At 39.6% G+C, this 26,440-nt stretch overlaps 1 long non-coding RNA gene across 2 annotated transcripts; it reads left to right on the forward strand.

Moving 5' to 3' along the window:
* Positions 1-651: 651 nt before the first annotated feature.
* Positions 652-26,329, forward strand: LOC138759805 (uncharacterized). 2 transcript variants are annotated; one of them, XR_011355099.1, is made up of 4 exons: positions 652-1,070; positions 5,241-5,379; positions 25,591-25,695; positions 26,022-26,329. It is a non-coding gene; the product is annotated as an uncharacterized lncRNA (long non-coding RNA). The 2 variants fall into 2 exon arrangements; XR_011355100.1 differs by lacking the exons at positions 652-1,070; positions 5,241-5,379 and adding an exon at positions 12,620-12,798.
* Positions 26,330-26,440: the final 111 nt, after the last annotated feature.

Consider the following 26,440-nt stretch of genomic DNA (forward strand, 5'->3'; position numbering starts at 1 on the left):
GATATCTTTCCTATAGGTAGGTGACCAAAAAAGTTCTCTTTTTATTTCAGGTATTCATCTTTTGCAATATTTTCATTTTCCATTCAATGGTGGCTCTTCTTTAAACCCACTGCCCCACTTATTTCCCTATAACTAATTCTCATTGTTCCTTACTTGCCTAGTAAATGATATGTTGCATTTTGGATATAAAATTAAAAGGTTACAAATTACAACTGCATCTATTCTGGAAATTTTTCAACTTAACCTAAATGTAGCAAGCAGTAGCTCTTTCCATCTGTTGGTACTTTTTTCTAAGGGTTGGCTCTGGACTACTTTGACTGATAATTGCTCCAAAATCAATTTCAGGACATTTTAGAACCTAAGTACACTGTACTTTGCAAAATATTTAACATCTAATGGCAGTGCTATTATAAAATAGCTATTATAAAATTGTCAAAGTTACACAATATTTTTGAAGAAATTAATAACAGAGAAAGGGTTAAACTCACAGCTTTATAAGTAGGCACTGGGATTATGATGTCCAATTTAATTGTGCTTGCTACAATTGAAGTTAATTGCTTCAACATAGCCTGTACCTTTAATTTAGAGACCCTCTAAATTACCCTGGTAACAGACCCTCTCAGCCCATAAGCCCATGCTGCCCAAATAAACCCATGTGACCAATTAACCGACTAATCTTGAACATGTTTGGAATGTGGGAGGAAACCAGTGGACTCGGAGGAAACACATGTTGACACAAGGAGAACGTACAAACTCCTTGCAGACAGTGCTGGATTAGAGCCTGATGCTATTATAGCATTGTACTAACCACGACTACACTAACCACGCTGCTCCCTACCTCTTAGAGGGGTGGCTAAAGCTAATGCTGGGATCATTGAGGCCAATCTGGAAAAATCTAAAGAATGGTTCAGTGTGGAAAAAACACGTGACAGAAGAGGTGCCTGTCACCACTGGGGCCAGAATGCATTCTAGAAGGTAGCCAACATAGCCAAGTCCATCTCAGACTCTGACCTCCTGTCCATTGCAGTTTGGCCTTCCTGATCTGGATCCAGTTCTCCTGGAACCTGGTGGTGAGTGTGTTCTCCATCTACAGTGCATTCTTTGGTGCCTCCACACCTGCTTTGCTCTTACAGGTAAAGGAAAGATTTTTGAATCATAGAGGAATTATAAAGTATGGAATTTAAAATAAAAATGTAGACATAGAGCACACTAATGGGCCCTATCAACCCATGAACCCGTGCTGCTTAATTACTCCCAATTGATCCGTAACTCCGTTTTTTGAATGGTGGAAGGAAACCGGAGCATCCGGAGAAAACCCACACAGACATGGGGAGAATGTAGAAACTCCTCATCAACAGCATCAGATTTGAACCCGAGTCACTGGAGCTGTAACAACATTGTGCTAACTGTTACAATTAGGGCAGTGATTAGCACGATGCTGTTAGGAGGGCGAGGGGAGTTGAGCCCAGCCCAGATCAGCCATGAACTTGTTGAATGCTGGAGCAGGCTTGACAGGCCGGGTGGTCTGCTCCTATTCATATTTCTTATGTTCTTATTATATTCTTGTATAATCCCCTTTGATGGTCTCTCTAAGGGGACAGTTATTCCTCTGATTCAGGACACTAAATTCCATTGCAATGTTGTCAGTTTGTGCTATTTATTGTGGTAGTGTATTTGTCATCATTTGGCCACATTCAGCCATTTTCCTGATCTCTGCACTTTTAATTCTTGCAATTGTGGTATTAGGAACAGAATTCTGGTTTCTCATTTTTATGTCTCTGCACAGACTCTGGTCTTAACAAGTTTAGGCAATGCAGAGTTAAGGCTCTGACTGATGATTTAGCATTCCCACACCCCTTCACAGAATTCTCACCATTTTCATTACCCTGTGGGAAGTGAGTGAATTTGCCCTGTGATCAAACTGTCAGTATTTTGAGAACTTCGTCAAGACATTCGCTGTGACCTGCAGATCATTATCTGTGATCACTTCCTAGAGAATCCACATATCCTTGAGCTTGTAAATATCCATTGGTAAATATGTAGTAAATCACAAAATGCTGGAGAAACTCACTAGGTCAATCAGTGTCCTTTATGTAGCAAAGGTAAAAATACATAACCGGGCTTGAGCCCTTCATCAAGGTAAGAGAGAATGTCGGCTGGCGTCCAAATGAAAATATAGGTGGGGGGTGGGGCGCAAAGGTAAGAGATGATAGGTGGAGAAGGGAGGGAGCGGATGGCAGAGATCAGGGGAGGAGGAATAGCCAGGTGAGAAGAGGGGGAAAGGAGGGGAGAACTGGAAGGACTGGAAAGGGGGAAGGTAAAGAAAAGGCAAGAAAGTTTAGCAGAAAGCAGAGAAGTTAATGTTAATGCCATCTAGCTGGAGAGTGCGCAAACGGAAACTAAAATTGTTCCTCCAGTCTGCGGGTGGTCTGGATGGGATTGTACATAGGCCTTGGTCAGAAGTAAGTGTGGGAGCGTGACTCAGAATTGAAATGGTTGGCTACTGCGAGGTCTCTGCTGTGGTGGATGGAGTAGAGGGGCTGAGCAAAGCAATCTCCAAATCTGTGATTAGTCTCTCTAATGTAGAGAAGGCCACAAAGGGAGTACTGGATGCAGTAAATCAGTCCTGCAGATATACAAGTGAAGAGTTGTTTCATGTGAAAAGTCTGTTTGGGTCCCTGGACCGTGGTGATGGAGTAGGTGTAGGCACAAGTGTTGTATGTCCTGCCACCACAGGGGAAAGTTCCCGGGGTGGGAGTGTTGGGGAGGGTTGAGTGCATAAAGGAATCATAGAGGGAGCAGTCCCTATGGGAGGTGAAAGGGGAGGAGAAGGAAAAGTGTGACTGGTGGTGGATCCTGTAGTAAGTACTGAAAATTCCAAGAGATGATGTGTTGGATGCAGAGGCTGGTGGGGTGGTAGGTGACGCTGATGGGATTCTATGTTTGTTGTGTCTGGGGACAGAGGGGGCCAGGGCAGATGAGTGGGAAATGGAGGAAATGTGGGTGAGGACTGAGTTGATAGTGGTGGAGGGGATCTACGTTTGTGGAAGAAGGCAAATATTTTGGAAGATTTGGACTGGAAGACCTCATCTTGGGAACAGATACAGCGGAGCTGGAGAAATTGAGAGAAGGGGATGGAATCTTTATGGGGTACAGGGTGTGAGGAAGTGTAGGGCAGAGTAGTGGGGAGAGGAGACACAGCACTCTTCCACCAAATTCTACAACCCAATCATACCAGAGCAGAGTGGGGCAAGGAGACACAGCACTCATCCACAAAATTCTACCTCCCAATCCTACCAGAGCAGAGAGTGGGGAGAGGAGACATAGCACTCCTCCTCAAAATTCTACCACCCAATCCTACCAGAGCAGAGACTGGGGAGAGGAGACACAGCACTCCTCCTCAAAATTCTACCACCCAATCCTACCAGAGCAGAGACTGGGGAGAAGAGACACAGCACTCCTCCTCAAAATTCTACCACCCAATCCTACCAGAGCCGAGAGTGGGGCAAGGAGACACAGCACTCCTCCCAATATTCTACCATCCAATCCTACCAGAGCAGAGAGTGGGGAGAGGAGACACAGCACTCCTCCACAAAATTCTACCACCCAATCCTACCAGAGCAGAGAGTGGGGAGAGGAGACACAGCACTCCTCCTAATATTCTTCCACCCAATCCTACCACAGTAGAGAGTGGGGAGAGGAGGCACAGCACTCCTCCATAAATTTTACCTCTCAATTCTACCAGAGCAGAGACTGGGGAGAGGCGACTCAGCAATCCTCCACAACATTCTACCAACCAATTCTACCAGTGATAGCTCTATACAGGCTTTAAACACCCTATTAAAAGGAGCTAGCGTTGTTTTATTTTAAAATTCTGCAACTGTTTGATCTGCACCCTAGATGGCAGCGCCTGTGCTGGCAGTGACCTTGAAGGGTGTCAGACCCCAGGAAAGCAGAGGACTCAAGCAGGGCACCAGAAAATGATGAGAACACCCCTCATTTGAGAAGGAGAAGCAGAGGAGATGACCCGATGGAAAAGTGACCACCGTGATAGACCAGTGAAGGGATCTGGGGCAGAAGAAAATACAGGTGGCAGGCTGGCAGCGACTTGAGGCAAGGAACCCACACAGCTTGCGGGCTTCTGGTGACATGGTCAAAGGAGTTGCACCTGGCTGCAGACTCCTGGTGACCAGCTCGAGACTGGCTGAAGGGGTACCAAGTATCAGAGCTGGGATGCAAGAGGGTACCAAGAGCAGGAAGGGCTCACCTGGGGTCTCAGGCACTAAAGGCTTCCTGAGTGTGTCAGAGTTTGGCTCCAAAGCTCGAGTTGCCGATGGTTTGGAGTGAAATGAGTGTGGCTGTAGAGGCTATGGGAGCACAGGTGGTGAATCCATGGACACTCAATAACTCTCGAGGGACTCACTATTGTTTGTCTTTCTCTGTCTGTAAAGGATGCAGGGCAATTTCTCCTGCTGATGACTCTGTCTGCCTTACAGCAGATCAAATGAGATTTTATTCAATATTATGCAGTGTGTTGCTAGCGAGCGCAGCAAAGAGACTGAGACAATAGGCTGAGAGCTTGAGTTTCACAAATGCTTCAATTTGAATTTCACGCTGCAGCCTTTAAGTCTGACTCGGCCCCGCCCCCCACGTCCCGGCATTTGCCCTTCCGGTCTAGACCGGAAGAGATGATCCTGCAATGCCATCCTTGGCGCGGCTGCCCTGCCGACCGCGCGTGACAAGCAGGGCCAGTTTGCCGCTACAAATATGTGCAACACCACAATTACATCTGTTTTATTACATGACAATAAAAGAAGAATCTTGACTCAATGTGATCTGACTCTTGCCAGCATATACCTGGAGTTTGGGGAGAAGAAAGCTTTTCTTGCTTTTCTCCAGAGAGTCCTAGATCTCATTCATCACCAGTCAAGAGATTAATGAGGAGAAGCTTATCAACAACTACATTGAATGCTAATTCAATGTGACCTCTATGCATATATAATGTCCTGATGAAACATCACCATCAAAGAAAATTACACTTGGCATCTTCTCAATTTATTGGAGCAGGTGGCTCTACCTCTATCAGGTTCTGGTTTGATATGTTGTCATCTGATCCTCCTGCAAGGTCATACTCCAAAACTTTTACCTGAGGTGGTAACCAAGAGAACCATAATTTATTGACATGAGCATGTCACCTCGGGTGCAAATATTATTGTAAATAACATTTTTTTTTTAATTAGCGGAAAAAGAAGAGAAAATCAAGTAGTGTCTGAGGGTCAATGCAAATTCAGAAATCTGATCGCAGAGGGAAAGAAGAAAATGACTGAAGAAGCTGGAAATCTAAAATAAAAACAGAAAATGCTGGAGACATTAAACAAGGTAGGCAGGATCTGTGGAAGCAGAAGCAGAGTTCATAATCCAGGTTAAAGATTCTTCATCAGAACTGGGAAAGAAAAAAACAAGGGATGGCCCAGTTGGCATAGCGGTTTCCGCAACGCCTTTACGGCACCACCAATTTGTGCATTCACCCCGTATCTGCATAGGTTTTCCCTGGGGGCTCTGGTTTCCGCCCACCATACAAAACCTACCAGGGGTGTAGGTTAATTAGGTGTAAATTAAGCAGCACAGACCAAAATGGCCTGTTACTATGCAGTGTGTCTAAATTTAAATTTAAAATTTGAATTAAAAAAAATTAAGACAGTTTTAAATTGCATTGAAGACAAGGGAAGGAACAGACAGGAGAAAGGAAGTATCTCTGAAGACATTGGGCCAGGGGTATCTGGGGATAATTTGTGATCCATGTGTTAACAGAAGTAAATAGAGAATGATAATATTGACAAAAAGGTTAAACATGAAATTCTGCCTAACCTGCTGTGTTTGCAGCACTTTATAGGAGTGTCAACTCCTTCTCATCATCAAAGAATTGCGACACAGGCACGGCTGTGGCAGGCATTGTGTCAGTTTTTAACTACCTAATACTTCATTTAATTGTTGGAAGAACATTTCTACATTTATTTCATTTCTAAATTACTGAATAATTTTCCTCAGTGGCCATGTGAATAAAAACAACCATGTTGTATATTCCATTTTCAACTTCTAATGAGTTTTCAGATCACAGCTAGTGCCATGGAATGGAACTGCAACACCAAGTAGAGAAGTTTCATGAATACATTACTCAGTGCCAAAAAAGACTTCTGAAATGCAATAATTTTGTTTCAAGTATAATGCAGAGAGATGTGGCAAATAACATTGAAACACCAATTCTCACGAACCTCAAGAAATTATCTGGCTGATAATGTTTTTGGTCGATCTTTGTTTGAGTGGTCTTTGTTGGCAATGTGACAGAGTGAACTCAGCTGCCATTTCTCAAAATAGTGCCTCTGGATTTTATTATGCCTGCCTAAGATAAATGTAGATCATGTTTTAATATCTTGGTTCAAAGATGGCACATATAACATTGCAGTACTCTTTTAATACTCCATAGGGGTGTCAATACAGATTACATTATGTGCTTAAGAGCCTGGATTGGAGTTGAATTCCCTGACTCAGGGATAAGAGAGCTTCCACTGATTCAATGTTGTCACTGTGATGGATATGTCACGGCTGTCAAAAAAAAGGCCACATGGCTAGGTGCTAGTAACCTTAAATTCCAAGCAAATGTCTTCAAGGGAAAAGGAAATTAAATTGAAAGGAAATAATAAAAAAGAGAGACAGATCAGATTATAGCAATATAGATTATAGAAATCTGTTATCAGAACAACTAGGGTTCAATAAAAACATTGTGATCAATTATTACACAGCCAATTCCACAATTATAAAACACCTTTCTCTATTTTCCTGCAAACTTCCTCAATAATCAGAAAATAGCAGATAATCAAGGAGCAGAAAGGATCAAAGTTTATTGTTTGACATCATTAATGTTTTTCCAAATGGAAATTGGCAAGAATCACATTTAAAATCAGGTGTTACGTGAAGGATTGGGATGAACTGCATTTGGTTATGAATACATTGGTTTTGTTTGCTGTTCTTATTGTGGTAAAAAATGTAATGTTCTATTATTAATTTGCAGATAAATGATTCCATTTTAAGGGCTGCACCTGGTAAATTGTCAGTTCTCTCTCATACACGGATTGCCTTGTCTTTTCACATGTTGCTGTTGAATTCTAAAGGACTGTTATCATAATTATTTCAGTGCTAATGTGCCCCATTAATTCATTTGGTTCTGGGTCCATAGAGGTAGTCATGCAGACAGTGTCAACCACTTGACATTCTGGTCAGTGTGTTTGCTTTTGATTTGTTGTTGTTAGCTTCTTCTTTATCCAAAATTTTAAAAATATATTATTAACCAGTTTTATGATGTTGCTTTATTGTGAAATCACAGTTATGTTGATAAACACAAGTCTTGAGGTGGTGAACTTGCAAAGTAGCACCGTATCTGATGGAAAGGTATATTTTTCAAGGCTGGGAAGGATTTTAAGAGGACGGTGAATTGGTAGTTGGTATTTCAGTATTGCAGAGTGTAAGTGTAATATTGTAAAAATTTAAGAATATAACAGGGAAAATTTTAGTCATAAATATTATTTACTGAAGTATATTCTGCATGGGTTTGTTAATGAGACCAGTGAATTTTTTGATGAGATTCGATAGAAGATGGATGAATGGAATAGAGTAATAGAGCACAGAAAAAAAGCCCTTCTGCCCAACTTGTCCTTGCCGATTTTGGCCCATCTACGTGGATTTGTCCATATCCCTCTAAATCTTACCATGAATCAGTGGAAATACCTTTCTTTAAACTTTATTTATAAATTTAAGTTACATACATATTTAAAAAAATCCCTCCCACCCTCCCTCCCCAACCCCAACTAACCCCTCAAGGGGAGCAAAAAAAAACCATATATCAATTAATTACGTACGCTGTGTGATGTGTCAAACTTACAATACCAGAGAAAAAAATAAGATATTTCCATGCCCATAAATTACTATACAAGTTATACGTTATCTTCTCCAAATAAATACAGAATCTTAACTCATCATGCCAATCAACCATATTCAATTCCACATTATCTTTCCATGTAATCACAAGACATTTCTGCACTACCACCAATATCAGATGAACGAATGCCATCTGAAACTTATCCAACTTTAAACCAGAAGTCAAAGATACAGTGTAACCCAACAAAAAAAAAATTAATGGATCCAGTGGTAACTTAATCTAAAATAAATCTTCCAAAAAGTTTTTAATTTTTATCCAAGATGGTTGAACTTTGTCACAAGACCAAATTACATCTAAAGACATTCCAGTGTGAATCCCACATCTGAAACACAAATCTGAATTACTGAAACCATATCTTTTTAACTTTTCAGGAGTCAAATATAATTGATGTAAAAAATTATAATTGACTAAACTCCATCTTACATTAATCAATTTAGTCACACTTTCTTGACACATAGCTTCCCATTCCTCCTGAGATATATCAAAAGATAAATCTTTCTCCCAGTGCAAATATCTTTTAAACAATTGTACTGATCTCTACCACTTCCTCTGGCAATTTGTTCCACATACCCAATGCTCAACGTCCCTTTAAATCTTTCCCTTCTCACCTTAAATCTTTGCCCTCTAGCTTTAGAGCCACCCTTCCCCCTCCCCCCCACCCCCCATCCTGGAATGTGATGGATGGCATTATGCAGATGTTCAGAAGATATGTGATAATGTCCTATTTTGAAGGTTGATTAGAAAAATTGAATCCCATGGAATAAAAAGGTCAGAGGCAGTCTGGAAAATAATACAATAACTGAAAGCAGAATGTAATGGTAAATAACTGTATTGGAGATAGACATAGTTTCACAGGTTGGACATAATTCACTCAAGATTCTAACATCTGCAGTTTTTGTATTTCTCTTTTATTTCACAGAGTTCAGTTTTATTTCTTATTAACATACTCAGGTGTTAAGCCAGTATTTTCAAATTGCCCCCTAAAATCATTTTCCACCTTAAGCAATCCCTATGCCCTAAGTGCTCTGTGATTAGTGAGGGATTGCTTAAGGTGATATGTGAGTGGAAAGAAAAAGGTTTGAAAACCACTGTTTTAATTGTACCTAATTGACTCGTTATGTGCACGGTTTCATAACTCCAAAGGAAATAATAGTCCAATGACAATTTTTCCTCAAGCAAAATATTTCAGTAACATTGGGTCTAGAGCAGTGATTCTCAACCTTTCCTTCCCACTCACATCCCACCTTAACCAATCCCTTACTAATCACAGAGAATTTATGGCACGGTGATTGCTTAAGGTGGAATGTAAGGTTGGGGGGCAGTTTGAAAACCACTGTGTTAAGCAATTATATGTAAAATTATTACAGTGTAAAATTTTCAAATTTGTGATTGTCAAAAAGCTTGGGCGAATGTTCTCAGGCAGTAAGATAATAGTAAACTTCAAAAGGACATAGTTGGTAGAACTGGCAGACACATGGTAAATAAAATTTATCGTAGCAAAGTGTGAAGTGTTTTCTGGCAGCAAGAATAATGAGAGTCTATATAGGTTGTACGGTAAAATTCTAACATTTTAAAAGTGTTAGGGAAGGTTGAGAGAGTAGCTAATAAAGCATAGGGCTAGTCTTCATGAATAGAACAATAAAATGCAAGAACAAAATGGTTTTATTGAAATAAAAGCACAACATTTTGGAAATGCTCAGCACAATGAAGTTTAAAAAAAACCCAATTAAGCTGAGGTGCTAACTCTGCTTCTCTCTCCACCGCTGCTGCCCACCAATGTGTTTTGACGATTGTCACAAACCCTTGTCGAATGCTGGTGCAGAATTGGAATCAGAGTCAGGTTTATTGACATGAACATGAGTCACAAAATTTGTTGTTTTGCAGCAGCAGGATTGTGCATTACAGATGGAAAATTGTAATAAATTATGATTCCATAATACAATATTTAAATAAATAATAGTGCAAAAACAGGAAAAAAAAGAGATATAGGTTCATTGTCGTTCAGAAATCTGATGTTGGAGGGGAAGAAAATGTTTTTGTTCGAATGGCTGTGCATCTTCGCACTCCAGTACCTCCCTTCTGATGGTAGCAATGAGGAAAGGGCATGGCCTGGGTGGTGAGAGTTCTTGATGATAAAGGCTGCCTTCTGAAACACGACTTCTTAAAGATGTCCTTAATGGAGTGAAGACTAATGTTCATGATGCCGCTGGCCGAGTTCACCACGAATGGCAGCAATTTTCACCTGAAAGACTATTGGGGAAATTGACATTATTCATTGGAACACTGGATCACAGCCTGTCCCTCTTTACTCACCATTGACACTTGTCTGGCTTTGTCAACCTGAACCCCCAGCCCCTTCCAAATGATGAGATCTGCCTCCAGGAAGAACAATCTTTGGAAGTTCCCCATTCCTTCATCACTGCTGGGTCTAAATTATGGAACTACCTAGCTAACAGCATCATGGGACTACAGCTGTTCAAGAAATAGCTAATCCCCATTTTTTTTCAAAGGTAAATAGTAATGGATAATAAATGCTGCTCTTCGTAGAAATAACCACATCCCTTAACAAAATATTTTTAAAATGCCTGTTATGATCATTTCTTCATCAGATTTGTACATTGTGTAATTTTCACTATTGATTGTAAGAATTTGCTTGAACAAAGCTCATTACAAGCAAGGCTGCTTTAAAAGTTCTCCCAGTTGCCAATGGGATACTTGCAGTTGGCACTATGACTGCTGATCACCATTCGGTCAGCGTGCTAGGATTTGAGCTTGCAAATCGTTTGGTCACACCCACATCTGTAATTTACTTCCACTCTCTGAAATGAACTTGATTTTGTACTTATCATGTCATTGTGGGTTCTGCTAATCACTAATAAACTCATAAATCTAAAACATTTACTCATAACTCTAATAAAGAACTTAAACAGTCTTATTCAGAGAATGATTAAATGTGGAACTTCCTGACATGTGTGGCAGTTGAATTGAAAGGCAGACACAAATGCCTTCAGTGAGATATTGGGTGAAAGAATAGAAAGGTGAGCTGGTTGGTTTTGATGCGGGAGTGAAGGGAAGGCATTTGCATGGCAAATACATCAGCAGCGACCATTGGTGCAAACATTTCTGCACTCAAAATTTCATGTAAAAATAATTGTGTGTAATTGCAGTGCAGACAGTGACCTTATTAATGGCTCACTGTGCTATTTTTGCCAGGGTCTAGTGTTGTACTGTTTCATTTCCTGCTGATCCCTGCTGCCTGTGTTTAAAAAGGGTTAGGGTTACATAAACAAGAGCAAAAGAAATCTAACCAGTTTAACATCTGAACAAGTTTATATTTCATATTTGTCTCCCTGTGCATTGTGCGCTTAACAATTTCCTTCAGCTGGCTGACTGTTCATTCATCTAAGAAAAATTGAAATACATATATATTATTTTAAGAAGCTAAATTACTTGTGGTGCCTGGTGCAAAAATGTTATTGTGTCCAAGTAATCATAGTTTATCATAACAATCTAAATAACCATTGGAACAAAATAACATAGGTAACCTATAGGTTGGGTTCTCTTTCGTCTGATTCACCACCCCTGGTAACAAAGGTAACAATTTCTGCAACATACATTTGAATAGTTCTAATCTTTTCAACACAGGCAGGGAGTAATGATAGTTTGGCATGTAAGCTGACATCAAATAATACCAAAAAATTTACTTAGCCATAACTTTACTTGCCTGTAATTATAGTGAGAACATGACACAGATAAAGAGCGCTTTAAATCTCTTTGTTTGTGTAACTCAGTATGACATAGTAACACCCAAGTTCATGGGAGATTGCAATGTTCTCATTTCCTGGAACTCTGTGTGAAAAGCTGGGCAGGGAGAGCTATGTTGGAACAAACCTGTGACATCTATTAATTAATAAATTAAGTAAACAGTTGTTATCTTTCACCACTAAAAGTCTGGCAGGATTAGGAAAGGGCTAGAGGGATTGTATAATTTGATGTAGATGAAAATTCATTGAAAACCCTATATATTGATGGTCCAAGTACATATTTCATAAAGCAATGTGCAGGATACCAGATTTTGCCATCCAAGTTGTATTTTACAACTGTTTGTTACCAATCAAAATATTACTTTGACTTACCCTGGCCCTTCTCTCAGCATCCTGCCTGGAAATGTATTAACTGAGGCACAATTTAACAATAGGTCATTTGTTCCACAGACCAGGCAAATCTTGACTGGGATATGGTTCTCCAAGTGGTGCTGCTCACTCACTTGCTGTCGCTTCCACCTCCTCCAGTCCAAGGCTCACAAAAGTGCCTTTCTCTCTGTGCCTTTCTGGCATTCCCATGAGCCTGTTACCCTTGTGGCACCCATGTTCCTACACCTCCAGTTCTTACACCCCTTTCTATGTGCTCGTCAGGGTAGTGTCGTAGGCCCAACCATCTTCACTGCTTGATCAATGGCCAAAGTTAAATCACAAAAAGCAACATACCAAAAAATCCAGGGATCTTTCTTCTAAGTGACTCGATTTGGATGGAGCACAAAAAAGATTTATTATGATAGCCTTAGCTGTAGCAAAAAAATGTATTATGTCAACCTGGAAATTAGAAGATAGCCTGAGAATACAGCAATGGTACATAGAAATGAATAAATGTATTCCATTGGAAAAAATAACATATAATTTAAGAAATAACATCACAGTATTCGAACAAATTTGGGAACCATACATGGAACACAACAGAGAAGTCCTACCGCGGACCTCCACCCCCTAAAATGACGGAAGGAGAAGAAGACGAAATAAACTGACCAAGTATGTAAAAGTAGATGACACAAATTCCTTGTTTATTTTCATTGTGTGATGCCATTGTTTAATGTATCATATATGTTGAACGTTGAGTGGATGGGGATGGGGGGGGGGTGAAGGAGGGAGGGAAGGGAAGGGGGAAAAGGGGAGAAAATGACACTGTGTATATTCAAGAGGGAAATGTTTGTGTGTATTTTGGTCAGTATGGTTCATAGTGTGAAAAATAAAAAAATTAAATCAATGGCCAAAGTTGCACCATAGATCAGAAGTGTGGATGCTCACTGGTGATTGCACAATATTCAATGCCTGTCGCAACTCCTTTAGCTTATCATTATGATTTGCAATGGACTTTGCAGCTCATGCAGGGAGGCCTAGACAATAACCAGGACTGGGCTGAGAGGTGGCAAATAACATTTGTGCCGTCTGGAAATTGCCCTTCAAGCAGCACACCATTATTCACTGTCACTGGACCAAAATCCTGGAACTCACTCCATAACAGCATTGTGGGTTTATCCACACATCTAGGACTATTGAGGATGGGCAATTAAGTGTTGGCTCAGTATACGGAGTGCATCTCCTTTGAATGAATATAAAAAAAAAGTCACTTCCAATAACTCTGATAAGTAGTTCCATAATTTAGACCCAGCAATGATAAAAGAAGAGCAGCATATTTCCAAGGGAAGATGTCTGGTGCATTGAAGGGAAATTTGTGGTTGATAGTGATCTGATGCACCATAAATCCTTCTCCTTGTGCTTTATAATTGGTGGACAAGTTTTTTTTTAAATTAACTCTCCAGCGCAGTACATATCCTTTGGCCCACAATGTTGTGTCAATCTATATATACAGTACCTACCAAAGTAAAACTAAACCCTCCCAACCTCACAACCCTCCATTTTTCTTTAACCCATGTGCCTGTCTAACAGTCTTTTAAATACTACTATTGTTCCAGCCTCCACCATCACCCCTGGCAAAGCATTCTAGGCACCCATAACTCTGTGTAACTTTCCTCTCTTCACTTTGTACTTATGTCCTCTGGTCTTTGTGACTCCTGCCCTGGAAAAAAATATGCTGGCTGTCTACCTTATCCATGCCTCTCATAATCTTGTAGACTTCTATTAAGTCACATCCCATACTTCTTCGCTCCAAAGAGAAAAGCCTCTGCTCTGCTATCCTTGCCTCATAAGACATATTTTTCAATCCACTCAACATCCTGGTCAAAGTGCTCTGCACCCATTCCATAGCTTCCACAACCATCCAGTAATGAGGTTACCAGAAATGAACACAATATTCCAAGTGTGGTCTCACCAGAGATTTATAGAGCTGCAACATCACTTCACAATTCCAGAACTCAGTCCCCTGACAAATGAAGCGCAGCATCCCATAGGCCTTCTTAACTATCCTATCAACCTGTGCGGCAACCTTACGAGATCTATGAATTTGTACCCAAAGTTCCCTCTGTTCTTCCACACAGTTTAGTATCCTACCATTAACCATGTTTTCTGCCTTTAAGTTTTAACTTCCAAAATTAATGATTTCACACTTATCCAGATTTAACTCCATCTTCCACATTTCCCCCCAAGACTGCATCCTGTCCATATCTAATTGTGACCTACAACAACCTTTAATACTATCCATAACTCTTCCAACCTTTGTATTTTCTACAAACGCTACATCTTCATCCAGGTTATTTTGGAAAATCACCAAGAGCAGGGTCTTAGAACAAATCCCTATGATTTTGGGTGACAGAGGTTAAGTGACATCCACTCTATGACCCTGACCAATAGTAATCCCTTTAATGTTGGCCTGATGCATGCTAAATTCTGGACCACAGGACTTTGGGACTATAGCTGGGGATTATCTGGTCCCATAACATGCTGCAACCAGTGCTCCCAGCTATTTCTTGACATCAAATTGACTGAGGACTGGTTTCCGTGATACTTGGAATCATCGGAGGAAGCAGTGGCAGACCATCCACTCTGCACTTCTGGCTGCCCATGCGAATGCATCAGCCTTGCCTCATGTTGGGTCTCTCTGTCTGAGGATGGGGTTATCTTTGGAGCTCTACCTCTCAGGAGCTATTTAATATAACATTTCTGATTAGATTTGATATGACTGGAAAGAAGGAATGCGAGATATTGAGTTTCATAAGTCAGGGTATTGAATAATAAAAGCAGAAAGATTGTATTAATCTTTCTAAAACATTGGTCAAACAGTAGCTGGAGTACTGGGTGCATTTTGGGTCACTCTAAGATGTGATAGCACTGGAGAGGATGCAGAGGTTTGCCAGGATGTTGCCTGGGATGAACATGATCCATTTTCCTTGGTTCCATTCCAATATAATTCTATAACTATGGCTGTATAGTTGCAGAGCTTTGAACTGATCCATTGGTTCTAAGATCATTTAGCTTTGTCTATTCCATGCCTGTGTTTTGTTTCCCTGCTTGTCACATTACCATCCTCTTTGTTTTACCTTGTTATTCCTGTTGTCATTAAAAATTTCCACTTTATAACTGACCTTCCCAATATTTTTCTTCCTTTCCTCCTTTCTCTCCAACTGCACGTTAAAACCTGTATCTCTGTATCATTGTCTTTTCTAACCCTCTCTCTCTCTCTCTCTCTCTCTCTCCCTCTCTCCAGATAGTGTATGACCTGATAAGTATTTTGAGTAATTTTTATGTGTTTAAACTTCTTTTAAAAAAATATCCTGGGTTCAGTTTGTTTGGGCTGTGTTTACAGAATTGGATGATCAAAATGCTTCAATGTCATTATGGAAAGAGAGAAATCAGGGCCAAGGATTGAGGTTTTTGATTGGGGAAAAGCTAGATTTGAGGAGATGCGAAAGGACTTGCAGGGTGTGCATTGGGACAATTTGTTTTATGGGCAGGATGTAGTAGAGAGATGGAAGTCTTTTAAAGATCAGATTTTGAGAGTGCAAAAGCTTTATGTTCCTGTTAGGTTAAAAGGAGGGGCAAAAGGTTTGAGAGAGCCGTGGTTTTCAAGGAATATTGGAAACTTGGTTCGAAGAAAAAGGGAGGCGTACATTAGATATAAGAAGCATGGAGTTAAGGAGATGTTTGAAAGATACATTGAATGTAAGAGGAATCTTAAGAGAGGAATTAGGAAAGCTAAAAGAAGGTACGAGAAAACTATGGCAAGCAGGGTGAAAACAAATCCAAAAGAGTTCTACAAATATGTTAATGGTAAGAGGAAAGCTAGAGACAAAATTGGTCCCTTAGAAAATCAGAGTGGAAAACTGTGTGTGGAACCTAGAGAAATGGGGGAGATATTGAACAGTTTCTTTTCTTCGGTATTCACTAAGGAGAAGGATATTGGGAGATGTGGGATAAAAAAAGCAAATTGGGTAAATATGGGGAATATAGAGATTACAAAAGGTGTAGTTTTAAGGCTTTTGAAGAATATAAAGGTGGATAAGTCTCCAGGACCAGACGGGATCTTCCCCAGGACATTGAGAGAAGTGAAGGAGGAAATAGCAGAGGCTCTGGCGGTAATTTTTCGAATGTCATTAGATATGGGGATAGTGCCGGAGGATTGGCGCATTGCGCATGTGGTTCCGTTATTTAAAAAGGGTTCAAGGAGGAAGCCTGGCAACTATCGGCCTGTAAGTTTGACGTCTGTGGTAGGTAAATTAATGGAGAAAATTCTTAGAGATAGTACTTATAAACATCTGGATAGACAGGGTCTGATCAGGAGTACTCAACATGGATTTGTGGGAGGAAGGTCATGTTTGACCAATCTGATTGAATTTTTTGAAGAGGTGACTAGGAATGTGGATGAGGGTAGCGCAGTGGATGTTGTCTATATGGACTTCAGTAAGGCCTTCGATAAGGTACCACATGGAAGGTTAGTTAGGAAGGTGCAGTCTTTAGGTATAAATTTTAAGATAGTCAAATGGATTGAACATTGGCTGAAAGGGAGAGGCCAGAGAGTGGTAGTGGATAATTGTCTGTCAGGTTGGAGGCCGGTGACCAGTGGTGTGCCTCAAGGATCTGTATTGGGCCCATTGTTGTTCGTTATATACATTAATGATCTAGATGATGGGGTGGTGAATTGGATTAGTAAATATGCAGACGATACTAAGATAGGTGGAATAGTGGATAATGAAGAAGGTTTTCTAGGATTGCAGAGGGATTTGGGCTGCTTAGAAAAGTGGGCTGAAAAATGGCAGATGGAATTTAATGCTGATAAGTGTGAGGTGCTTCATTTTGGTAAGAAGAATCAGAATAGGACATATGTGGTAAATGGGAGAGCATTGAGGAATACAGAAGAGCAGAAAGATTTAGGAGTGACGGTACATCGTTCCCTGAAGGTAGAAACTCACGTGAATAGGGTGGTGAAGAAGGCTTTTAGTATGCTGGCCTTTATCAATCATTGCATGGAATATAGGAGTTGGGAGGTGATGTTGAGATTGTATAAGACGTTGGTGCGGCCTAATTTGGAGTTCTGTGTGCAGTTCTGGTCGCCTAATTATAGGAAGGATATAAACAGAGTGGAGAGAGTGCAGAGAAGGTTTACCAGAATGTTGCCTGGGTTTAAGCATCTGGAGTATGGGGAGAGATTGGACAGATTGGGTCTTTATTCTTTGGAGCGTAGAAGGTTGAGAGGGGATTTGATAGAAGTATTTAAGATTATGAAAGGGATAGACAGAGTGGATGTGGATAGACTATTTCCGTTAAGAGGAGGAAAGATTAAAACAAGAGGACATGAGTTAAGAATTAAGGGGCAGAGGTTTAGAGGTAACATGAGGGGGAACTTCTTTACTCAGAGAGTGGTAGCTGTGTGGAATGATCTTCCGGGAGAAATAGTGGCGGCGGAGTCAATTGTATTATTTAAGAAAAGGTTGGACAGGTATATGGATGAGAGGAAGATGGAGGGTTATGGGCATTGTGCAGGGAGGTGGGATTAGAAAGGGGTGTTTGGTTCGGTGCGGACTAGAAGGGCCTAATGGCCTGTTTCCGTGCTGTAATTGTTATTATTATTATTATTATTACTTGTTTATATAAACTGATGGTTCTGAGGTGTCTTAATTGTTGGACTTTTTAAAAAAAAACTGATGTTGCAAACCTGCTGAAGTTTTCCAACATATTCAGAAGGTACATCAGATTTCCAGTATCTGCAGTTTTTTTCATGTTTATTTGCATTTGAAATGCTAGAACCTATATTAAGATCTCGTGAGCAGGATACTGCAATGTTGGATAACTTAGAATTTCTTAGCTGAATTTTCTTCTTTGTGTTATAAAATTATATGGGTCTGTAACAAATAATGTGCTTTTTTTGTTGAGATATAACACTTGTTTAAAAAGTAGATCCTCTGTATCACCTGAAAAATTCATATCTCAGATGAAACTATAAAGACTAAATTGTTATGTCATGAAAGATAACGACAGATCCTCGTGTTCACAAATTAAGCTGTTTAATGTTATACATTTATGCAAATTAGGTTATGTTAGCAAACAGATGTCTCACTCTCTGAATATTGTAATTTCTATTTTTGGGAAATGTTGCATATAATTAGTACAGTATACTGTATGGACTAGTGCATTAATCATTTATACAAATTTACATATGCAAATTGTACAGATCAGAAAATAGACTTTTCGTTAAAGAATAAAAACTCTGTTGTAATTAAATTTGGAGAGTTTGCCCATTATGTTATTAGTGATAAAGGAATAGATAATTATACCAATTAGATTTGAAGTAAGTGTGCAAGTGAGGTTGTTTAAAACCATCCTCCTTAGTAAGCCAAATGCAAATAAGAAATGCCTTTTCAAAATGTTCTAGATATAATTGTTATACTTCAAGCTATTGTGAAAGAATTAACTATGTAGACCTAATTTGACCAGATTTACTTTTATAAATATAATTCTTTATATGAATCTATGCCTCACTGATTCTAACCTTGGTCTCATTATAGAACCATAGAACATTACAGCATAGAAACAGCCCCCTTCTGCCCTTCTTGTCTGCGGCAAATCATTTTTGCTTTTTGCTTAGTCCCACTCCCATCTATATACCTGTCCAAATGTTCCTCAAATGTTAAAATGGATCCCAATTTTATCACTTCAGCTGGCACCTTGTTCCACATTCCCACCTCTCTCCCTCATGTTCCCTGTAAACTTTTCCCCTTTCACTCTTAACCCATCTCCTCTAGTTTGTATTCCACCTACCCTCAATGGAAAAAGCCTATCTACATTTACTCTGCCCATCCCCCCTTATAATTTTAAATACCTCTATCAAATCTATCAATTCATGAGACTATCCCTCATCAAAGGTATATTTCTCACCCCAAAGATGTATATTTGGGCAGTTTGGCCAATGGTCTATCAGTGTAGTATATGCATAATGTGGATATGTGGAAAATATGTAAAGGAGACAGCTGATAATGTCAATCTCATGCAAACCTGACAACTGCTGAACTGACTAATGGCATTTGCAATATAACCCATAGGAAACCTGATATTGATAGCAGGAAAAACACCCTCAAATGAATACACCATTTCCTTTTTTCTCAACCCTTGTTGAAGACACTCCTAAATATTTCACATGTGAATTTTGAAAGCACATCTGCGTAAAAAAGATTGAGACGCTAGAGGGTACAGAAACTAGGGTCTGACCATTAAATAATCCACTGGAGGAATTCAGTGGGTTGAGCAATATCAGAGGGGGGAGGGTGTGGGGTGGGAAGAATACAGCATTTTGGATTAAAATCCTTCACCAAGACCAATACTAAAGGTGATTTCCAAAAAAATGCTTTTCTGACCTAAAACATTGATGATTCTATCAGTGACATTATCTATTGTTGGAAGCTTCAACTGGGATAAAAGCAACATTGATAATTGGAAAGAAACTGCATATGGATAAATAACTATCCTATTTATGTTAAAAATTATAAGAGAAAATGAAGTTACAATGTCACAATTAAGTAAGTGGAACGTGAATGAAAGAATTGATCCTAGTAGGATGAGACAAGAAGAAGAAATGAAAGATTAAAAAATCAATGGGGAAAAACTCCCAAAACTATAGGCAAAATAAGCAAGAGAGAGATTATTAATAGGTTAAGCGAGTGGAGAAAAATCCAGGAAGTGGAGTTTAATGGTTGTTATTCATTTTGTAATCCAGAAAAGTGCTGGAGAAACTCAGCAGGTCACCCAGGCTCCATAGGAAGCAAAGATATATAACCAACATTTTTGGAAAAGCAGTGAAGCAAAGAAGGGGCAGAGAAGGAGCACAGTCCAAAGGGCAAGAGCTCATAGGTGGATATAAGTGGGAGGACAAAAGAGAAAAAACTGAAGAGTGATGGGGAGGGGTAAATCTCTGAATGAAGAAGAAAGTAGACAGAGGGATAGAGAGAGACAGGGAAGGAAGCTTGACGAAACTTCAATATTAATGCCTTCTGGTCGCAAAGTGTCCACACAGAATATCAGATGGCGTTCTTTAATTTGCGGTGGCCTCAATTTAGCAGCGTGGGAATGGAGGGTGAAATTGAAATGGTTGGCCTCTTGGAGATCCCTGTTATTGCAGCAAACAGAGCAAAGGTGCTCAGCCCTGCGTCCAGTCTCTTCGATGCAGAGGAGGCTACACCAGGAGCACCAGATGCAGTATGACTTGGTGCAACTATACATGACTCCATTGAATGTGTTTGGAATGACGCATACAGTTTTGATGGCACATTTAAGGAATTATATTATCATTTGGGGTCAGTCTAGTTGAGGTTCATCAAAATGCTTTCTGTTATGTGTTCCAAGTGTAGTTCACAATATGCTTTCCTTTATTGAGGATAAACCAAAAACATATTGCTTTAGAGAGTCTGCAGGAGCCTCCATTTGTCTTTCATTTTGCCAATCCCACTCCCACTCTGACCCATCTGTCTATAGATTTCTACACAGTTTAGAAACTTGAGGACCATCTGGTTGTGTTGCAACTTTCAATAGTCTGTATTGAAATATCTAACCTCGGATAGCTCGCTCTTTTTTAATCTCAGAATTAGCCTTTGCTGCTTGAAATTGTGTTGGTTTGCTTTTTCTTGTTCTGTTTGAGCTCTTTGCCTTCTGGGCATATCCTACAGCCTAAATATTGAGAACACATTACACAAAAAAATGAAGCTTAATATTGCTGGTAATGGATTGTTTAATGACTAGTTAAGGACTGTGACTTACCCTATCACAGATACTCTCTTTGTTCATCACTAACACATCTCCATACTCTCTTTGTTCATCACTAACACATCTCCATACTCTCTTTGTTCATCACTAACACATCTCCATACTCTCTTTGTTCATCACTAACACATCTCCATACTCTCTTTGTTCATCACTAACACATCTCCATACTCTCTTTGTTCATCACTAACACATCTCCTCTCTTATTTTTTTATATATAGACTGCATAATTTTACTGGTAAAACGTCCAAAATCTTGGCATTGATTGTTCACACACGAACGACCAAAATTACAAATCTCTATTTCTTTACGGGAGTTTAGACAGCATACCAGAAGTGTGGTAAGTAAAAAGGTGACATTTGCAATGCCACTGCAGCAATGTCCTATTAATTAGCCCATTGTTCACAGAATGCCTGCAGTTCACTTTAGACTGCAGGTGTTCCAGGAAGTTGACAAGGGGTCTAGAAGGTAAAATGTCAGAATGGGAATGGCACTCTCATTCCCAATCCAAGGTTTTTACACACCATGTGTTCTGGTAAAATGGAAATACTTTCCTGGGATTTAGCAGCTGTGTGAAAAAGCATATCTGACTGAAATTAACTTTTCTTTAAGTTATGACAAAGCTTACTGAACCAAAACTATTCCACTATTTCTCCTTCCCTGATATTCCCTGGTATGTTGAGTGATTCCAGGGTTTTCCGTTTTTAACTTTTCGTGTTTAATTTCATCTCAGTAGAGAAGGGTTGTCCAACAAGGAAAGGTAAAGTAGCCTGAGAATCCACTCATTAAAATCTAGAAGGAAAAGAAAATTGATTGAAACAGAGACTTTTAGAGAATAGTCATGTTGAAGCCATTATGGAGACTTAACTGCAAGAGGGACAGACCTTGCAATTTAATGTTCCTTGGTTTCAGTGTTTTAAATATGATAGGGAGGAGGGTTAAAGAGGGGGAAGAATTGTATTACAGTACTAATTAGGGAGAGTGCCACAGCTGCATAATGGAGGGATCATCTACTGAGGCAATATTGATGAAAAGGGAAAGGTGCAATCATTCTGATAAGTTTATATTTTAAGCCAAAACACACAGAAATTCAGGAAGAACTCAGCTGGTCTTACATAGGAGATAAAGATACGTTTCGGGCCTGAGCCTTCTTCAAGGAATAAGCAAAGAATAGAAATGTGTCAGAATAAAGACAAAATTGGATGGGAAAGGAGTCCAAGGTGTTAAATGGATATGATAAGAGGAGAAGCGAGAATTGATTTTGGTTATGTGAAAGGAGACAGAGGGAACAAAATAGCGAGAGAGAGAGAGAGAGAGAGAGAGAGAGAGAGAGAGAGAGAAACAGACAGACAGAAAGATAGACAGCTGGGTGAAAGGCAATGGGGGAAGGTAGGTTTATCGGAAGCCAGATAATTGAATGTTAATGCCATCCAGCTGAAGGATTCCCAAATGGAAGATGAGGTGTTGTCTCCCCAATTTGTGGGTGGTGACAGTCTGGCTGGGCATGAGACTATGGACAAGACATGTCAGGAAGGGAATGGGAAGGAGAATCAAATGGGTGGCCACTGGGAGATCCACACTTTTGTGGTGGGCAGAGTCAACATGCTCAACAATGTTTAGCCTCTCAGTAGCTATTGGTGAACAGATATGCAAGCAGATTTTGCAAATGTGTTTAAAAATAGCAACAAGCTTGTCACAGTGTGAGATTAACTAGGATTTAGTGCCAGGGTCTTAGATGGGGCAGAATTTGTTGTGCATTCAGGAGGGTTCTTGGAGTAGCATGTAGATAGTCCAAAAGCTAAGGGGCCATACTAGACCTTTTTACTGGAAAAGGAGCCAGACCAGGTGATTGGAGTTTCAGTTGGAGAGCATTTTAGGAAAAGTGATCACAATTTGTCGAGATAATTATAAATAAGGAAAAACCTGGACCTTGTGGGGGAAAATACTAAATTGGGGGAGGGCAAATAATGATACTATTAAGCAAGAGGTAAGGGGAGTTAATTGGGAGCAACTATGGTCTATAAATGACATTTGGGAGTAGGTTACAGACCAGGTAATTAAATCCAGGACTGTACATTCTAGTTAAGAGGAATGGTAGGAATGGCAAAGTAAGATAACGTAGAGTTTTCATTCATTTACTCAAAGGAAAAGAAAGCATGGGTACAGTTTAGTGAGCTCGAATCTAACAAGGCTCTGGGAAATATAAAAATTGCAAGAATGACTCAAGCAGAGCACAAGGAAGGCCAAAAAATGGAATGAAATGTCTTTGAGGATTATAAAAGAAAATCCCAAGCCATTTTATACTTGCATTAAAAATAAGATAAACTAGGAGGAGAGTAGGACCACTCAAGGACAAAGGAGGAAATGAATGTACGAAGTCAAAAGAAGTGATCTAGGTTCTAAATGAGTACTTTGCATCAGTAGCCACCGGGGAGAAGGACATGGAGGACAGTGATAGGGAGTATAGTTTGGAGAAGGTAATTTCAGATAAAGGAAGAGATGGTGGTAAATCTTTCAAAGAACATTAGATAGGTAATTCTCCAAGGTCTGATGAGATTTACCTCAGGTTATTGACAGAGGCAAGTGAGGAGATTGCTGGAGCATTGACATAGATCTTCACCTGGTGAGGTATCCTCACCTCCAGCAGGCAAGGACCAAGAGGACTGGAGAGTTGCCAATGTTGTTCAAGAAGGGAAATGGGGATATCCAGGAAATTATGGGCAGGTGAGCCTCCTATCAGTGGAGGGAAACAATTAGACAAGATACTTAGAGATAAAGATTTACACATATTTGAAAGGATGTGGCCAGATTAAAGCAGAGTAAGCAGAACTTTGTGTGGGACAGGACATTTCTTGCAAATTTCAATTGAGCTTTTTCAGGAGGTGACATAAGTGGTTGATGAATGTAAAGCAGTGGATGTTGTCTATGTGAACTTAAGTAAAGTATTTGACAAGGTCTCTTATAGTTGGCTGATCCAGAAGATACAGATGCATGGTAATGTGGTGAATTGAATTTTTGGCAGACAAGAGTAAAAGGGTGTTATGTTGGTTGGAAGCCTGTGATTAATATTATGACATAGTATATATGGCTCAAGACTGGATGAAGAGGTACCAGGTATTGGAAATGGGTTGAGTGAAAGGGATCCTGATTGGGTCTGAGATTCAGATCTGGAGCTTGGGCTGCTGATGGTTTGGACTGGACTCTGTGTGGCTGTGGGGGCTTTGGAAGCATTGAAGGTGAATGCAGACACTTGGTGACTTTGAGGGGACTCTCTTTACCTTCTCTTTCTCTGACTGTAAGAGGAGCTTCAGGCAATTTCTACTGATTACAAATCTGTCTGTCTTGTGCCAGACTAAAGTAAATTTTGTGTAATATTACATGAAAATAAATAAATTGAATCTTGAATCTTCCATAGGAAAAGTGTTGGAACCCTGATTGTTTGTGCTACACATAAATGACAGATGAAAAAGTAGTGGTTAAGTTAGTAAGTTTGCAGATGACTCAAAGATTAATGGATTTGTGGACATTGTAGAGGGCGAACAAAAATACAACAAGATAGGGATTAGTTACTGATTTGGGCAGAGAAATGGTAGATGGAGTTTAATTCAGACAAATGAACCTATGGAGGTTAAACTTTTACATTTTAAATTTAGACATACAGCACATTAACAAGCTGCATTAACTGTTGTGCCAGCCTGATATGTAAAGCGAACATGTACAGTTAACAGAAAGGCTTTTAAATGCATTGATATGCAGGGAGAACTGGGAACTCAGGTTCATGAATTCTTGAAAGTCGGAATGCAGTAGATATTGTTGTAAAAATAGCAGATGATATATTTGGCTTTTTTTGTGCTGGGTATTGAGTATAAAAATAAAGATGTAATGTTGCAGCTAAATAAAAGTGGAATATTATGTGCAATTCTAGAAGGATGTGGACATTTTGGAAAGGGTACAGAAAAGATGAATTTGGACACTGTCTGGATTAGAGGGTATGAGCAATGGGGATTGCACAAAGTTGGGTTTTCTCTGGAGTGTCAGAGGCTGAGAAGAGACCTGATAGAAGTTTATAAAAAATAGAGAAGCATTGATGGGTAGACGGTCTGAATTTTACTCCCAGGATAAAAATGTCATATATTTGATTACATGTATTCAATGTGTGTTTTGGGGGATGGGGAGTCCAAGGAGTTGTTGATTTTTTTTTTACACAGTGGTAGGTGCCTGGAACAGTTGAACAGTAGTTGAAGCAGAAACAATAAGAGCGTTTTTAAGAGGCTTGCAGGTAACAACATGAATATTCAAGAAATAGAGCTATATGTATCATGTGCACGCAGCAGTTTTCGTTTAACTTTGACACCATGATAGGTGCAGAAGTTGTGAACTGAAGGACCTGTTCCTGTACTGCACTGTTCTATATTATATAGATGCTGAGAGGATATTTCCTTGAATGGAGAATCCAGAACTGGATGGTATGGACTCAGAATAAAAGGGAACCAATTAAGATTGAGTGGGAACAATTTCTCCTCCTTAAGGGGTTGTGAGTCTTTGGAACTTCTTTCCAAAGAGACTCTATGGGCAACATCTTTATGTATGTTTAAAACTGAGATTGCTTTCTAATTACAGGTCAGAGAATTACAGGTCATGAGGAAAGAACGAGGAAAAAGATCTCCTCTGAAAGGCAGAGAAGACTCGAAGAGCTGATAACCTGTTCCTACTTATGGTCAAACGGTAGACATCAATTTCTAGTCACAAAGGTTAAATATTTGTAACCTTGCAAAACATGCTCTGCAGTGTGAGCCAATATAAATTATAAATTTTAAATGTTACGTTTACACCCCGATAGAAGGCGATTCTGGCCATTTAAACCTGTCCCACCCAATTACTCCCAAATTAACCTAGTCAGTTGCACATTGCCTCAAAAAGGTACAATATTAAATTCTTGATTATTTATGGTGGTGTAGCTTATTTAAATGTGAGCATTTATCAGCTGTTATTTGTTGTGACCTTGGATAAAATTGACAGCGTGACTACATCTTCCGGATATTGTCTTTCAGATGTTACTGTTTACCTGACGAAGCCTGGCTAGCATCCATAAAGCTATACCACAGGAGAAAACAGTAATTTCACTGGGAACAGAAGAGAAAATAAAAACACTTTCAATAAATTTCCTTCTGTTTTTGAGCTTTGTGTCTCTTATGTGAAATAAAGGATTATTTCATTGTAGGTGGGCAGTCTTTTAGGCATATTTTTCAAATAAAACTGCTCGTCATTTAGCTCATTAATCTTTCATCTTAATAACCAGCATAAATGTCATGCTTCAAACTTTTCAAATTGTCAAAGAAATCTGATTGTGTTCATATAAAACAGCATGCTTCCAAATAAATGAGTCACTGCAACACAATGGATATCGGTTTGTTCTTCTTCTGAATATGTAATGGATTGTGGGAAATGAGTTACACACCCAGCAGGAGCC

This window comes from Narcine bancroftii, chromosome 4 (genome assembly GCF_036971445.1).
Source record: "Narcine bancroftii isolate sNarBan1 chromosome 4, sNarBan1.hap1, whole genome shotgun sequence".
NCBI lineage: Eukaryota > Metazoa > Chordata > Chondrichthyes > Torpediniformes > Narcinidae > Narcine > Narcine bancroftii.